General features: G+C 43.6%; 1 protein-coding gene across 1 annotated transcript in view; it reads left to right on the top strand.

Annotated features, from left to right (window-relative positions):
- The window catches only part of Fbxo36 (F-box protein 36), a 58,193-nt gene that overhangs the window by 5,271 nt on the left and 35,662 nt on the right, over positions 1–17,260 (top strand). The gene's annotated exons all lie outside the window — the stretch shown is intronic.

The following is a 17,260-nucleotide window of genomic DNA, read 5'->3' as shown; positions in this document are numbered from 1 at the left end:
CTCCAGAGAATGTCCCACTCATCCGACACCTTTCTGTTAGATGATAGATACTATTCTAGAAGCTGGGGAGTTACCAGCAGCAGCCACATTCTCTCAGGCAACATTTGCTCTACTAGGAACGTTAAAGTTAATGTGATTGACTTACACTTTTTTCTCCTAAAGAAAAACAAGACGCGGGTCTCGCTACTTAGTCCAGGCTGACCTTGAACTCAAGATCTCCCTGCTGCAGACTTCAGAGTGATGGGGTTACAAGCATGAGCCCTTCCTCCCAGAAAGTATAGTGCCCAGTGCTTATATCATTCACAACCTATTGCGAAGTTAACGGTATAGATGTTTTAAATCTGTGAATGCAAAGAAAGCCTAGAAAATTGCTCTATATGATTGTAGCTACTATTGCCACAAATATGTTGTCTTCTGGGACTGAAGGTGTAGTTCATTAGTAGTGTTTGCCTATTATATACAGGGGCCTGGGTTTGAGCCTCACCAGTACTCCCATGCATACAAAAATTCAGTCTTTCTTGTTTTGTTTTTGTTTTCCAAAAAGTTTTTTTTTCCCCCAACAAGTGGAGATAGTGGTACACGCCTTCACGCCAGCACTCTGGAGGCAGAGGCAGACAGACCTCTCTGTGAGATCTAGGCCAGCCTGATTTACAAAATGAGTTTCAGGACAGCCAGAGCTGTTACACAGAGAAACCCTGCCTCAAAAAACAACAACAACCAAAAAAAGATGGTTCTGCTCTTCCAGAGGATGCAGATTCTATTCTCCACCCACATAGTGACTGACAACCACCTGTAACTCCCATTTCATGGCACCTGATGCCCTCCCGTGACTTCCTCAGACAACAGGCATGTCCATGGTGCGCATATATACCCTCAGCCAAAACATTTATACACATAAAATAAATCTAAAAACAGAAAACAATGTGGTGGGAGGGCATTGAGACGGCATCTTTCTATTCTGTGTGTAGCTCTGGCTGTCCTGGAACTCACTATGTAGACCAAACTGGTCTCAGTCTAGATCCACCTACCTCTGCTTTCGGACTGCTGGCATTAAAGGCATGTGCCACCTTATTCATCTGTTTTATTTTTAATTATGTATATTAAGTAATAGTTGTGTTTGGGTATGGTGCATGGAGTTACAGGTGGTTATGAGTCGCCTGACATGGGTGCTGGGAACCAAACTCTGGTCCTCTAGAAGAACAGCAACAGCAAGCACTCTTAACTATTGAGCCCATTTTTTAAAAAATTAAAAGTTCTATCTTCTAAGAGCTGAAGAAATAGCTCAGTGGTTAAGAGCCCTAGCTATTCTTCAAGAGGATCTGGGTTCAAGTTTCAGCACCCACATGGCAGCTCACAACTGCCTGTAACTCCACCTCCAGGTGATCCAAAACCCTCACATGGACATACACCAATGCACATAATAAATAAAAATAAATCATTTAAAATGTTTCTATATTCTTTCTCCTCAAATGGAAACGTTGCTTAAGGTAGCCAAAGCCTGAAATTTATATTTACTGTAGAAAGTTTTAGAAACAATAATCATGTACTAAGAGGTGGTTGATTCCACTTCTTGCAGCTAATAATATAAGAGATGGTCTCAGGCGTGCCGACATGTAATGGTCACTCCCATAGATAAAAGGAAAAATCGGGCAATAATGCGGTCCTGCTTATCTATTATGGAATCCTACTCAGAACTACAAAAACCTGAAGATAACAGAATATAGTTCCCTTGATAGTGTGCTTACACTAGCTTGCACAGAGCTCGAGGTGTGATCCCTAACACCACACAAACTGAGCTTAGGGGCACACACCTGAGGAGATGGAGGCTGGAGGAGCAGAAGTTCAGGGTCATCTTGGCAGCATTTTTAGGGCAGGCTAGGCTACATGAGGCACTGTTTCAGCACCCATGCCTAAAAAGAATAGAAAAAAACTAAAGAGTTATTCTTTCTGCTTTGTTAATTATAAGACAGGGGAAAATAAAGTAGGAGCTGGGGTTGTGGCTTAGTGGTAGTCTGCTTCACTGAGAAAAAAAAAAAAAAAAAAAACACTACTAGTTTGATTTGGCCCCAAATAAAGGGATTTCTCTGGTAAGTTGAAGTCATTTAATAAGCAATAGATTGCCTATTTTGGGAGGTAGATGGACACAGTTAACTTGTTAGTGGGTATTTTTCCAAGAGGAATCTGAGAGTCATGCGTGTCTGGACCCGATCTTCATACACACAGTCCCTGGGAGCCACACATACAGGTGGAGGAAAGCACAGAGCAACTCTGCTCTTCTCTTCTACATACTTATCCCCCGTGTACCCCTGGGAAGTCTGCGTATGTCCGAACTCCATTGTCCAGTTTACCCACTGCCTGTCAGCCACAGCCCAAATGTTTCCACCTGCAAACTCCGGTCCAAAAGTCAGGCTCAACTGTATTAGCTCTGCTTCTTTATCTTCTTCTTTTTGTGTGACTGCCCTAGCCCTTTTCCCCTTCTTCCCTGTAGCTGAGAACATTGAGCCCAGCTCTGTCTATCCCTCCTGAGGTGTTTCCATTTTACCTACTGAAGTCATTCACATCTTCCTACTCTTCCTGACAGCCACAGCCGCAATAAACGCACCCTTCCCTACCCCACAGGTTGGGTCAGGTGTTTATAATAATAAACTGCATTATTCTTCTATTCCTCATGTCTGACACACTTTAGAAAAATGGCTCCCAACCCTGTGACACTCCAGGATGTACCTAATTAGAGTTGTGAAATGGCTTTTAATCAGAAATTTTAAATTCCTTTTAAGTGGCATAGGATACTTGGGGGCAGAAGAGGAATGACATGGCCCAACTAAATAGATTAAACTCTTGAAAGTGTTCAGTGTGGCTCTCCATTTTCACGTCAGAATTCCGTAACACCTCCACAGACTCCCCCGCCACCCCTACACACACACACCCGGCATCTCCTGCAGGTGAGTTGTTCAGCACCTGTGAACGCCTACTCAATCTGGTCTCACCCCACGTTGCCACAATTCGGCTGCATAATTATGTGGGGCAGTAGAACATTAATTGGGAGTCATTGAGTCATGGATCCTTTGAGTCCTCCTGCTTCCATGCAAGCTCTTGACCTGAGGCAAGGCTCTTCATTTATCTGGGCCACAGTTGCCTCGTCAGCTACTAAGGTCACTAGACTTAAAAGATCACTAAGGTTGAGTCTGTCGCTAAAATGCTCTTTCCTATGGCAGTGATGTTCGATCCTGGAGAAAGCACTAGATTTTTTTTTTCCTTAGAATAATCGAATTGGCAAAGACTTCATGTTGGTTGCTGGGTGGCCTCCCTCACCTACCTAATGTTCCAATGTTCCATTTTCTTTCATCTGGGAAATGAAGAGTTCCACCACGGCTGCTTTACAGAACAAGAGAGAAAGAACTTGGAAAAGGCACTCAGGGCTTGCGTTTCTCAAGGGCAGGTTCGTGATCAAGACTGGGGGACCCTGAATGAAACAAAATTATATTTGCTTCTTTCTGGGACTTCTTGGGCTTTGAAATCCTCCTGTGAAAGGAAGAATCAGTAGGCGTACGAAAGAGGGGGATGTCGAAGAGGTGAACGGGATGCAAGTTGTTACAGGCGTCCATAAGGAGGTCACAATGAAACCTACTGCTTTGCATAATGAGTACATGCTAATAAAAACAGAACAAAACCCTGTTGTGTGTCACGAACCTCCAGAGACTGCAGTCACGTGACCCTGGAATCTCCTTCCCTGAGGCTCTTCAGGAGCAGAAACTCTGAAATGCTCTTTGGAATATAGCAGGAAATACCAGAGGAGCCAGTATTACCTTTTCCATGAAAAGAACTGGAGCTCAGTTGCCTGTCAGTGGTTTTCATTTCCCTGTTTATTTTCACAGTCATCTTTTGCCGCCACAAAAATAACAAGTGCTATTTTGTGTTTGTATTTTTGGTGTTGCATTTAGTATATGGATAAATTTTCATGAACTGATATCTTTTGTTAATACTGTGTCTAACTTTGCAAAATATCTAGGTATGAAATCTTACTGGGTGATAGAGTAGAAATCATAGATTTGTTTTCTTAGACATCTAGGTGTTTCTTTTTTGTCATCATTTGTATAACTGCTAATTGCTTCTCCAAATCGTGTGTCCTGTTTCTACTTAACGTTGGGTGGGTAACACTAATAATTCCATATGTTACGCAGGCGCTCTACCACTGAGCCAAACCCCAGCTCCCTGAAGTTGACTGGTGACTGCAGTAAATTCCCTTCTATCTAGTGATCTTGCTAAGTCAGCTACTAACTCGAATCATTACTTGTAGTTGATGTCAGATTTTCTATGACTAGTCCATCTCATCTGTAAATGATGACACTTTTAACCATATTTAGTCTCTAGCATTGGGGGGCAGGGTGCTTTGTAAGAAGCTGTTTGGGTTTCGGCTGTTTTTTAAGGTATTTATTTTATGGGTCTGAGTGTTGGTCTGCATGAATGTCTGTGCACCATGTGTGTGCCTGGTGCCCTGAGAGGCCAGCAGGCAGTTTCTGGAGTTACATTCTGTTGTGAGCTATGCATGGGATGCTGAGAACCAAACCTGGGTTCTTCACAGGCACGGCAAGTAATCTTAACCTTGATCCATCTCTCCAGTCCTTCTTTGCTTCTTTCTTTCCTTCCTCCCTCCCTTCCTTCCTTCTTTTTTTTGGTGGGGGTCTACAAGGGGATCGAGACAGGGTTTCTCTGTAGCTTTGGAGCCTGTCCTAGAACTAGCTTTGGTAGACAAGGATGGCCTCTCAGAGATCTGCCTCCCTAGTGCTGTGATTAAAGGCACGTGCCGTGGCCACTCTTGCCGCAGCCGCCTCCTCCTCCACCACCACCCAATTTAGCCTCTTTCTTTACTTAAATTGTCCCACCTACCTTTTGCCTCTAGGCTTCTTCCTGTCTTCTGTTGTCTTTCACTCTTACTCCAGGACTGGGTGTGTGACTGGGTGGCTAGGCCCTTCTTCCTCCCCCACCCTCCTCAGTCTCTTTTTTAACTTCTTTTTATTCTCTGCCAGCCCCACCCATCCCTCTCCTGCTTAGCCTTTGACCATTCAGCTCTTTATCAGACCTATCAGGTGTTTTAGACAAGCAAAGTAACACAACTTCACAGAGTTAAACAAATGCATCATAAAAGAATGCAACACATCTTTGCATCATTAAACAAATATTCCACAGCATAAGCAAGTGTAACACAGCTGAAAATAACATTCCACCACAACTTCTGGTTCCAGAGACCTAAGAATCCATTGTGGTAGGCTAACATGGCGGCAGGCAGATGTGACAGTAGGAACAGAAAGCTGAGATCCCACATCCTCAACCACAAACATGAAGCAGATAAAGGGAGCTGTGAGCAGAGGCTGTATAAGCTCACAAAGCCCACCACCAGGAGAGATGTGAGCCAAGATCTGCTGGCGACTTTCCTGTCACCAGGAGGATCAACTCACCTACAAATGCAACCATTGTATAGGGAAAAGGAGCCAGCCAGCAAGTGAAAAGGTGGGGTTATCTTTTGAGCCTCTAGAACCAGCCAGACTATAAGCAAGCCAGTAAGGATTTTGTTGTTGTTTGTTTTGTTGTTGTTGTTGTTGTTGTTTGTTTGTTTGGGGGGTTTGTTTTCTCAACTACAACTACGTTGAGAGGGTTTTCCACCACAATAAAACTTCCTGACTTTCAGAAAGTTTAGGTCAAACGGCCAACCTGAAGCCAGGCAAGGTGACACATGTCAGTAGATCTTAGCTCAGGGAGGCGGAGATGGGAGAACTGCTTTGCATCTTAGCCCAGTCCAAGTTACAGAGTAAGGCCCCGTCTCCAAAAAAATAAGAAAGGCAAAGCAATTGGCCCCCCTCATCTGTTCAGCCACAGTTAGAACCAGGGAAACCCAGCTCATCTACAAAACTAGGAGTTCCCTAGTCAGCTCAGGTTGGAGAGATGGCTGTGAGAGCAAAAGCACTAATCCCCTCAACCTGATAATCCCTTGAACCCATGTAAAAAGCCCACATCTGTAATGCAAGCACTCCTACAGGGAGATGGCAGGCAGAGGCAGGCACATCACCCTGACAAGCCGCTCACATTGGCAGCAATCAAAGAGAGATCCTGCCTAAAAAACAAGGAAGCAAAAGAGAATCAGATTGTCTTCTGATCGCCTTATCACCCTTAACTGTTCTTAAAAAAAAAAAAAAACAAAAACAAAAAAAGCAAGAATAGGTGCATGGGTGGGTGGGAAAAGGTCATTTGAAGTTAAGCTCTTTTGAATATAAATAAGGGCATGCAAGGATGAAAAAGTCAAGAAAGTCACTGTGGGTATGTACTAAGGCCCACTAGATTCCTATTCCCCCAAAATTAAAAAAATAAAATAAAATAAAATAAAATAAACAGCCTTGGACCCTTCTGTAGTAAATACTTTCCTGTTGCTGTGGTAAGCCATGACCAAGGTGACTTGTAATTGACTCAACAGTTCCAGAGGGTGGCCAGCATGGCAGTAGGAACAACCGAGTTCACATCTGGAAACATATTCATTAGGCAAAGGGAGCAAGCACCAGTAGGCATGGCGCTAGTCTTTTGGAATCTTAAGCCCTAAGAGAGATTGAAGCACGGTTAATAAAAGCTCAGGTCAGAAATTGGGGTTCGACTTGAAGATCCACAAAACAAAACAGCCAGTCACTGGCTCTTATCTCAGCCTCGGTCCGAAAATGGCGATCCTGCCTCCAGGAATCTCAGAAGGAGACTGCCTCTGAGAGCTGTCTCCCCCACCCCCACTCCCTGTTTTATATTCCTCTCTAGAGCTGGTATTAAAAGTGTGCACCACTTAGATTAAAGGTGCGTGTCACTGTGGCTACTGGGAATAAAGCTGTGTGTTATTGTGGCTGGCTATTGGGGTTAAAGCTGTGTGTTACCATAACCTGGTATATAAGGCTGACTAGTGGAACTGTTTTACTCTCAGATCTTCAGGCGGTCTGTATTGAAATGCCACTACAAGAGATGTTCTGAGACTTCAGTTCTTTTCATGTCTTGCAGTAAGCCCCATGACCCAACTGTACTTAAACCTTCATGTATGATCCACTGAAAGACAGGGCCCGAGATCCATTCATTAAAACCTTGAGAGCAACAACACATATTGCATCAGCAGCCCATTCAGGGCAGGATCGAGCCCCCGGATGAGAGCACCACCACCACCCATTCCCACTGCCTGCACTTAAACATTCTTTGGAGATTGTGTCTTGGATTCTCCAACTTAAAAACCAGCAGTGTTTGAGAATGGAAGTGACATGGAGTCTAAAAGCAAGCAAGCAGAAGGAATATTTGTGTAGATGGCTCACCAAGTTTACCTGCCACATTGAAATACTTGCATTAGCCAGGCATGGTGGCACACGCCTTTAATCTCAGCATTTGGGAGGCAGAGGCAGGGAGAGCTCCATGAGTTAAAGGCCAGCCTGGTCTACATAGTGAGGCCCAATTTCAAATAATAATAACATACATGTGTTTGTTGCACAGTTCCACTGACAGCTATTTTATAGATTACTGCTGTGGTCTGACTCAGTAGAATAGTGTCATCCTTGTAAACATGAGATCAGATGGGTAGCTTAAAGCAAACAAAGCCTATTCAAACGTGAGCCTATGGGGAGCCTATGGAGAGATGGTTCAGTGGTTAAGAGCACTGACTGCTCTATCTAAGGACCCAGGTTTGAATCCAGCACCCACATGGCAGCTCACAACCATTTTTGACTCCAGGGCATCCAATATGCTCTTTGGCCTTCTTGGGTACCAGGCACATACTTCCAGGCAAATCATCCATACACATAAAACAATGAAATAAAATTTTAAAATAAACAAATTTCTGATAGTTGAGACTAGCAAAAAGCAGCAGGTTTTTTTGTCTAATGTATGAAATAATGAAGAATAAGAGTCTGCCACATATCTCAATTGGTAAAAGTTCTTGTTCCCAAGCTGATAACCTGAGTTTGATCTGACCTGGAAGACAGAGAACTGCCCTCTGACCTACACACACACACACACACACACACACACACACACTGGAACATGTGCCCACACACACAACATGCACATAAATACATTTTTTTAAAGAAATGATGGAGATTGTAGTGGATTGGGCATACAGCTCAGTGGTAAGAGTGCTTGCCTAGCATGCACTAGGTCCTGAATTTGATCTCTAACACCACAGACAAGAAAAATGAGGAATTTTGTTAGGGTTGTTCAGAAAAAAAAAATTGTGAAAGCTGCTGGACAGTGATGGCGCACGCCTTTAATCCCAGCACTCGGGAGGCAGAGGCAGGCGGATCTCTGAGTTCGAGGCCAGCCTGGTCTACAGAGCAAGTTCCAGGACAGCCAAGGCTACACAAAGAAACCCTGTCTCTGAAAAAGAAAATCTTGAAGGCTTTAAGAATGTGTTAGCTCCAGTTTTAAATAGATTCAGACAACTAATTTTTCTTATTTTTTTGAGACAATGATTTAACATAACCCACACTAACCTTAAAATTTCTTGTTATGTGGCCAAGGTTGCCCTTTAACTTCTGATCTTCCTGCCTCTGCCTCCTGAATGCTGAGACTATGATCATGCATCACCCTCTCAAAATTGGATGTCTGGGGTTTCTGAGCAAAGGGTAAATGAAGAAATTAGGGTGAAATAGTATTTTATTCTATTTCAGATAAAAAGCAGTGACCAGTGTTGGGGTGGGGAGAGGTGAGGGAGTGAGAGTAAGGCCAAGGAAGAAGAGAAGACAGTGGTATGGTACGAGGGGTGGAGAATCAACTATGACCAATACCACCCACCGACAGTACTGTAGTTAAACATATTTTCGAGTTGTTCGTTAGTGAGCAAGTCTCTATCTTCTGCCTCAATTTCTGTATCTAAAATATAAACTAGGGCTAAGATGATGGTTAATGAGTAAAGTGCTTATTGTACAAGCCTGAGTTTGGGTCCCCAGCACCCACCTAAAAGTAGGGCTCAGAGGCCCACATCTGTAGCTCCAGAAGTAGGATGAAACATAGACAGACAGGGGCTGGAGAAATGGCTCAGTGTTCTTTGCTTGTTCTTCCAAAGGTCCCGAGTTCAATTCCCAGCAACCACATGGTGGCTCGCAACCATCTGTAATGAGACTTCGTGCCTGCCCTCTTCTGTCATGCAGGCAGAACAGCATATACATAATAAATAAATTAAATTTAAAAAAATAGACTAACTGAATCAATAAACTACAGATTGAATGAGAGAGACCCTGTCTCAGAAAAATAAGGTGGGGCCAATAGTACATGCCTTTAATCCCAGCACTGAAGAGACAGAAGTAGGCAAAATCTTTGTGAGTTCCAGGCCAGCCTGATCTACAGAAAGAATTCCAGGCCAGACAGAGCTACATTGTGAGACCCTGTTTCAAAAAAAAAAAAAAAAAGTGGAGAGGAATTGTAACAAACACCTAACATTAACCTCTGGCCTCCAAACATGCCTGCACACACACATTTAGGAAGACAAAGTAGACTAAGGGTGGAAAATAGCACAATAGTAGTAGAGCCCTTGCCTGGAATACTTAATTAAGGTCCTAGGTCTAATCCTCAACCCCATGAAAAAAAAAAATGAAAGTTAAAAAAAATAATAGTCATTGCTTCCTAGGAGAAAGAAATGAGCTCATAAATATAGACTACCCTAGAACTAGCCTACGGATAGTTCAGTTAGTACTTACCACTGCAGTAGAAATCGCAAGGATGGGCACATGACCCAAGGCCTCCTCGAAACTGCAGTGTTAGTTAATTCAGACTGAACCAATATAGTCAACCTTTCAACCTTAATTGCTGTTTGTGTGTGGTGATGGGGATTAAACACCACCTTCAACCCCCACGCATCCCTAAAGACTTCACCTTTGCTAGGCAAGAATCTTGCTGCCTTCCCAGCCCCTCAATTTCACTGCCTGTGGTGCACCTCGAGGCTTAGATTCTCCAGTGCCTAAGGAATATACTTCTGCAATCAGAGATAAGGAGGCCTGCAACAGAGAGAAGAAAACTAGGAGGGCTGGTAATCAGATGCTGTCATTGCTACCTCTGGGTCCTGTACTGCCTGGTGTCAGCCATAGCACTTACCTGCCATGCTAACATAGGAGAGAATGGTCTCTAACCCTTTGGGGTTGAGTTTGTCTCTTTAGGCCAAAGATCCTAAGTGAATGTACCCAGGCCTTTGTGCTGTCTCCAATGCACTGTTAGTAATAATGTAAGCCCTGTTTGTCCCTAAATTTGTCCAAAATTTAGTGTGTTTGGATTTACTTCTCAATATCCTAAGATATTTTATGAATTTTAGTTCAACATCACTCTTTATGGCCTTTTTAGTTAAGATCAAATGTGTGATCGCTTCTGTTTTAGACAGACAGACTCATGGAGACCGGGAAGATAATCAGGAAGTAACAAAAACAAAACTCTTAGGATGTAGCCGTAGGAGGGTCAAGAGTGGAGGCAGACAATTAAAGCCCTAGGACCTGCAGGATGCAGGCAGACCTGGCAAGTCTTCCCAGATGCCTTACGGATTGTCAACAAATAAGGTCTTGGGCCAGCAAAATGGCTCAGCAAGTAAAGGTACTTGCCACCATGCCTGCCAACCGGACTTAAATTCCCCAGGATCCGCATGGTGGAAGGAGAGAATCAGCTCCTATAAGTTGTTCTCGGACCTAAATGTCTGCATGACATACATACATACATACATACATACATACATACATACATACATACATACATACATAAAGTAATTAGTGTAAAAACATTTTTTAAAAAGTTAAAAAGTCTGATCAACATTCAGGAGGCTGAGCCAGGAAGATGACAAGGTCTGAAGCCAGATCAGTCTGCACAGAAGCCAGCTGTGCTACAGAACAAGTCCTTACCCCAAAACAACAAAAAGATTTTTGTTTTTGTTTTTCTGTTTTTCAAGCTAAATACGGGGGCTAAAAAAAACTGGCTTAGAGACTGGCTGCTCTTCTAGAGGACCTGGGTTCAATTCCTAGTACCCACATGGCCGCTCACAGCCATCTGTAACCCCAGTTCTAGGAAACCCAGTGCCCTCATTTGGTCTCAATGGATACCAGCCATACACATGGCACACACACACATATATGCAGGAAAAGCAGTCATACACTTAGAAAGGGGAAGGGCACTGAAGAGATAGCTCAGATGATTAAGAGCCTAAACTGTTCTTCCAAAGGAGCTGAGTTCAGTTCCCAGCACCACGTCAGACAGCTTACAGCTCCCTGTAACTCTGCTTAAAGGGGATAAAATGACTCTGACTTCCATAGACGCCGTGCACAGATAATAATAATTAAAAAAAAAAGTCAGGCGGTGGTGGCTCAAACCTTTAATCCCAGCACTCAAAAGGCAGAGACTCAAAAGATGGATCTTTGTGAGTTCGAGGACAGCCTGGTCTACAGAGTGAATTCCAGGACAACCAGGGCTGTCACCCAGAGAAACCCTGTGTTCAAAACAAAAGCAAAAACAGCAAACAAACAAAAAGAAATGGGTGATTCTTAGAGAAACTTACACCCATGTTTTTGAGTGTATCTTTCTGAGGGCTGGAAAGCTGGCTCAGAGTCTAAGAACATCTGGTACTCCTTTAGTTCAGTTCCTATTACCCATATTAGCAATTGCATTTAACCCAGCTCCAGGGGTATTGGAAGCCTATGTCCTCTTCACATACCTGCAGTCGCATGTAGATACCCACACACACCTGCAGTCGCATGTAGATACCCACACACACCTGCAGTCGCATGTAGATACCCACACACACCTGCAGTCGCATGTAGATACCCACACACACCTGCAGTCGCATGTAGATACCCACACACACCTGCAGTCGCATGTAGATACCCACACACACCTGCAGTTGCATGTAGATACCCACACACACCTACAATCACATGTAGATACCCACACATAGACACGCACATAAATTTTTTCAATTAAAAAAATGATTTTGAGAGAGAGTCTCACTATGTACTCTTGGGTGGCCTGGAATTCTCTACTTAGGCCAGGTTGTCCTTACACTAACAGAGATCTATCTACCTGCCTCTACCTCCAGAATGTTGGGATTAAAGGTGGCACCACCATGCCCGGTTAGTTTCTAAGTTTTTAAACTCTGTCTTTCTGAATGCTTCTTTGCATCTCTTTACCCTCTTTTTGTTGTTGTTGTTGTTGTTGTTGTTTTAAACTCTTCATTTTTGGGGTGGATTGATGGCTCAGTGGTTAAGAGCTATACTACTTTTTCAGAGGGCCCAAATCAGTTCCTTGCACTTGCATTGACTTACAATTGCCTGTAAAATCCAGTCTCAGGCTGGGGCCAGAGAAATGGTTCAGTAGTTAAGAGCAGCCACTGGCTGCCCTTCCAGAGGACCTGGGTTCAATTCCCAGCACCTGTATGGCAACTCACAACTATCTGTAACTCCAGTTCCAACACCTATGGCAGAACACCAATGCACATAAAATAAAAATAAATAAATTAAAAAAAAAATCCCAGTCCCAGGGGATCTGGCCCTCTGGCCTCCAAAAGCACCTGTACACATGTGGTATACACATAATTAAAAAATAATAATGAAATCTTTCCAAAATATATGTTCAAGGGTTCAAAAATATGTGTTCAAGGGTTGGAGAAATGACTCAGCAGTTAAAAGTTCCTGCTGCCAGGGTTATGAGGACCAGTGTTCTTATCCCACCAGCCACTTAACAAGTCTGTCATCCTGCAACCAACTACCAATTCCAGCCCCGAGGGACCCAGCACCCACTTCTGACTTCTGTGCTTGCACAAGCGCACCTGCACACACAGCTGCACGGACATCCACACACAGCAAATCAATTAAAAAGTGAATAGGCGCTCCCCTGCCCCCTGTATCAATATTGTCTCTTGAATTCACAGGACCTCTGTCCCCGCTCGGGCCACTCTTCTGTGAGAACGCCTTTTCCCTAATCTTTACCTGACTCTGCACTCAGTTCTCAGATTCAGATTGGCCCGTCTCTGCCAGGGAGCCCCCGCACTGAACACGGGCCGTTTCAGGGAAGCGTGTGCGGCGAAAGCTTAGGAAATAAGGACCCAAATAAGGCTTAGCTCCAGCATTTCAATCCTAACCATCCAAGTGGCTCTGAGTGACACCAGCCCACATGGGGTCATTTGGATCCACGACAAGACACTGAAGAAAATGCAACTTGACATGATCAGCAGCAGGCACCGTCCATTTCTTGGCATATCAGTGAGATGAATGCAGGCAGAAGATTACCTTCCTAGCAAATGAGATGACGGATGGGCACTGGCCTTTTCCAAAGCTGTGTAGAATAAAGATGCAGGAGTCTGACGGTCCATGTTCAGGTGGCATCTGGCCCTCTGATATAGCTCTTAGCACAGAGCTGAGTACAGTGTGAATTCAGTGACTAGTTGGTGACTTAATAAATGTCTTATTTATTAAAGTTTACTTTTGTTTTTTTTCCCTCTGTACCTTACTTTCCCCACTACTTGGGATTGAGCCCAAAGTCTTGGCACACAAGGCAAATACTCTGTCACTGAGCTGTTTCCCCAGCTCTTGCTGTATCATTTTTACTACATTCATTCGTTTTGGGTGGGTGGGTAGGTGGGGGTAGGTGAGGAGGTTAGAAGACAATTCTTAAGAATTGGTTCTCTTCTTCTACCATGTGTCCTAGGAATCAAACTTGGGTCATCAGGCTCGGCAGCAAGCACCCTGTACCTACTGACCCATCATCCCATTGGTCCTGCTGTAATACTGTTAAAGAAACAACACAAAACAAATGGTTTGGAATGTAGCAGTAGGCTCTGGACACTCAGCGTAGGGCTGCTCCATGTTTTCCAGAGACAGAAGAAGGGAATAGGAATAATTTTAGAAAAGCTGGCCTCCATCTCAGCTGCGACTGAATTGTGATACCGGGTGTGACACTTCTGGTGATGCTCCATGAGAGGCAGGAAAGGAGCAGCGAGTAGCACGAGGGGATGCTGAGGAAGGGTGGGCAGGGGTCACTGCTGGGCCTAGCATACCACCCAGGCTATGGGCTTTGGGAGGAACAAATAAAGATCTCATTCATGGCCAGGCTTTGGTGGCACACACCTTTAATCCTAGCATTCGGAAGGCAGAGGCAGGTGGATCTCTGTGAGTTCAAGGCCAGTCTACAGAGTGAGTTCCAGGACAAGTAGTGCTACTCAGAAAAACCCTGTCTTGGAAAAAAAAAAAAAAAAAACTCATTCACAATGGCATCTTTGGAAGAGGCTTAGGACTACTACATAAGGATGAACTGGCTCAGCACCATTGAGGGATTAGTCTTCTGAGGTCTGGACCCTTTGCTCAGGGTACCATGGAGGTGAATGACAAGGAACATGAAAGAAGCGAGACTGATAGAATTCGGTCAGGAACTTGATGTTGGGTGATGGCAGAGAGTTGAGAGCTTCTAGAATGAAGCACCAAAATCAGGACTGCAGGAAGGAGAAGAGGAGGGTTTCATACGGTTGCAAATAAGATCCCAGTGGATTACATAGGTGGGTGTACCCTTTAAGCAGCTGGGTGGTTTACAAAAACTCCAGAAATTAAGAATGAGATCTAAACCTGCCAGTGGTGGTGCACACCTTTAACTCCAGTACGCAGGAGGCAGAGGCAGATGGATCTCTGAGTTCAAGGCCAGCCTGACCTACAGAATGAGTTCCAGGACAGGCAGGAATACACCAAGAAACCCAGTATTGGGGAAAAAAAAAAAAAAAACACAAAAAGGAGTTTGAGAGACAGCTCAGCAGTTAAGAGCACTGTCTGTTCTTACAGAGGACCCAGCTTCAATTCCCAGGGCCCATTATGGCAGCTCCAACTGTCTGTAACTCTAGTTCCGTGGGATCCAATACCCTCACACAGACATACATGCAGGTAAAACACCAATACATTAAAAAGAAAAAGGAAAGAAAATATCAAACAAACGAAAAGAATGAAAAGCTAGACTTTGGGTCAGCAGTGTGAAAATCTCATGAATGACATCACCTGAGGACAGAAAGCAGCTAAGGATAGAACTGCTGAAGATCAAGGCAGGATTGGGAGGTGGCTCAGGAGTAAGGTGTTTGCCTGGCATGTGTGAGACAAATACAAAACCGTCAAGGCAGAGAGAGAGTTGCATATCCACATTAGGACGTCCTCGGTGGGCTAGGGAGATGCCTCATTGATGCTGGTATCATACCCTATACAGGTTATTTAAGGATAGGTTCCAGTTAAATATTCCTCCTAATAGATGATAAAATGTATCTATAATGTAATCAGGAAGTGCCTGATAAAACAGTCTTGGTTAAAACATGGAAAATAAAGGTTTCTTTTGTAAGAAGTCCCCATGAAAATGACTGGTTACATTCTGGTACATTCTTCCTGAAATCATTAATCATTCATTGTCCCCAGTAACCATTTTTTCCTTTTTCATAGTGAAAGGCTATCTGATTGTAGCTGAACAAAGACTTCTCAAAGAAAAGGAAACATTTCTTTTTTTTTCCTTACATTTTTGTTGCTGTTGTTTTTTGAGCCATGGTTTATCTATATGACAGTTCTGGCTATCCCAGAACTGGCTCTGTAGACCAGGCTGGCCTTTGAACTCAGAGATCTGCCTGCCTCTGCCTCCAGAGTGCTGGGATTAAAGGCATGTGCCACCACTGCCTGGCAAAAAAAAATTCTAAACCACCCCACCACCACCCTGTAGCTACATATGCCCACATAGCCAAGTTTTGGCTATGGGATAAAAAAAAAAAAAAAAAAAAAAGCCCCAGGGATGCCTGACTTTTACCATATAGGCCTGGAATTACAGGCATGAGTGTTATATTTAAAAAAAAAAGTGGTATGCTGCCGGGCGGTGGTGGTGTATACCTTTAATCCCAGCACTTGGGAGGCAGAGGCAAGCTGATCTCTGTGAGTTCAAGGCCAGGCTGGTCTACAGAGTGAGTTCTAGCAATTGCTCAATAGCTACTGAGAAAACCTCTCTCCAAGAAAAAAAAAAAAGGTTCATGAAAGAAAGACACCATGTGATAGATTCATACTTTGACTGTTATGTGGGTACTGGGATCCAATCTCTGGTCTTCGTAATTGCACATCTGTTTTGAAAAAATATTATTTATTATATTGTTAATTGATGTGCCTCTCTGGGGGATGGGTTTGCCATAGTATGCCTGTAGAGGCCAGAGGACAGCTTATGGCACTCAGCTCACTCCTGCTTTATTGGTCCCGAGCATGGAATATGGGGCGTCAGGCTTGGTAGCAGAAACCTGCACCTGCTGAGCCATCTCAGTGGGCCTCCACAAGCACTCTTAACCCCTGAGCCATCTCTCCAGTCCTAGGGCCCTACCTAGCCCTTTTTAGAGAGTGTATATTTTTGTTTGTTTCTGTTTGGATTTTTCAAGACAGGGTTCCTCTGTGTAACCCTGGTTGTCCTGAAATGCCTTTAATCCCAGCACCCAGGAGATGGAGGTAGGCAGATCACTATGTAGCCTTAACTGACCTAGAACTCGTTATGTAGATCAGGCTGTTTCTAATGCATTGTGAGACCCTGTATCCAAAAAAAAAAAAAGAGAAAGTTTATAAAGAGATTCATTTGTAAAATTAATTGTAATTAAAATCAAATTTTAAGATTTTAAATAAATAAAGCTATTTATAGACTTGTTTATCTCAGTATTTATCAAATTTAAAATTGTTTAATGATATGAATTTGATCCCCGGCACTATTAAATATTTTAAGTGGTATTGTACAGTGATCCCCACTTTTTTTATTTGAGGGACTCCCTGCCAGTTTGATTAGAAGCCCAGCGAGAGCATCTTTAGCCCTATTGTGGAATTTAATCTTTCCCTTTCATTACCACTTAAGCAGCACGCCAAGAGAATCCCTTGTTCATTCTTGTCACACTGGTTTTCCCAGCACCTTCCTGCACTTAGCATTTCCCAAAAGCAGAAAAAGCAGCGGGCAAGCGTGATCTGGCCCTTTAATGTAGTCTGCTGGAAAACAGGCGAGGTAGTTGAGTTACAGCCTGGATCCTTACATGTATTTAATATGATTCAAATACTATGTTCACTTAAATAATCTTTAGTCATTCACACACAAAAGTGCTTTTGTAGCAAGCTTTTAGTGTCTCTTGTTCTTTTGTTTCTAAGACAAGAGCCTTTAAACTCACAATCCGCTGCTTCAGCTTCTCTTCCAGAACTGTGTCACCATACCTGGCTTTTCTCAATTCTTAATATTTGCTCAGGCTGGGCAATGGTGGCTC

The sequence above is a fragment of the Arvicola amphibius genome, chromosome 8, assembly GCF_903992535.2.
Source record: "Arvicola amphibius chromosome 8, mArvAmp1.2, whole genome shotgun sequence".
In the NCBI taxonomy this organism is placed as follows: Eukaryota; Metazoa; Chordata; class Mammalia; order Rodentia; family Cricetidae; genus Arvicola; species Arvicola amphibius.
This window is presented reverse-complemented; position numbering and strand designations above follow the sequence as displayed.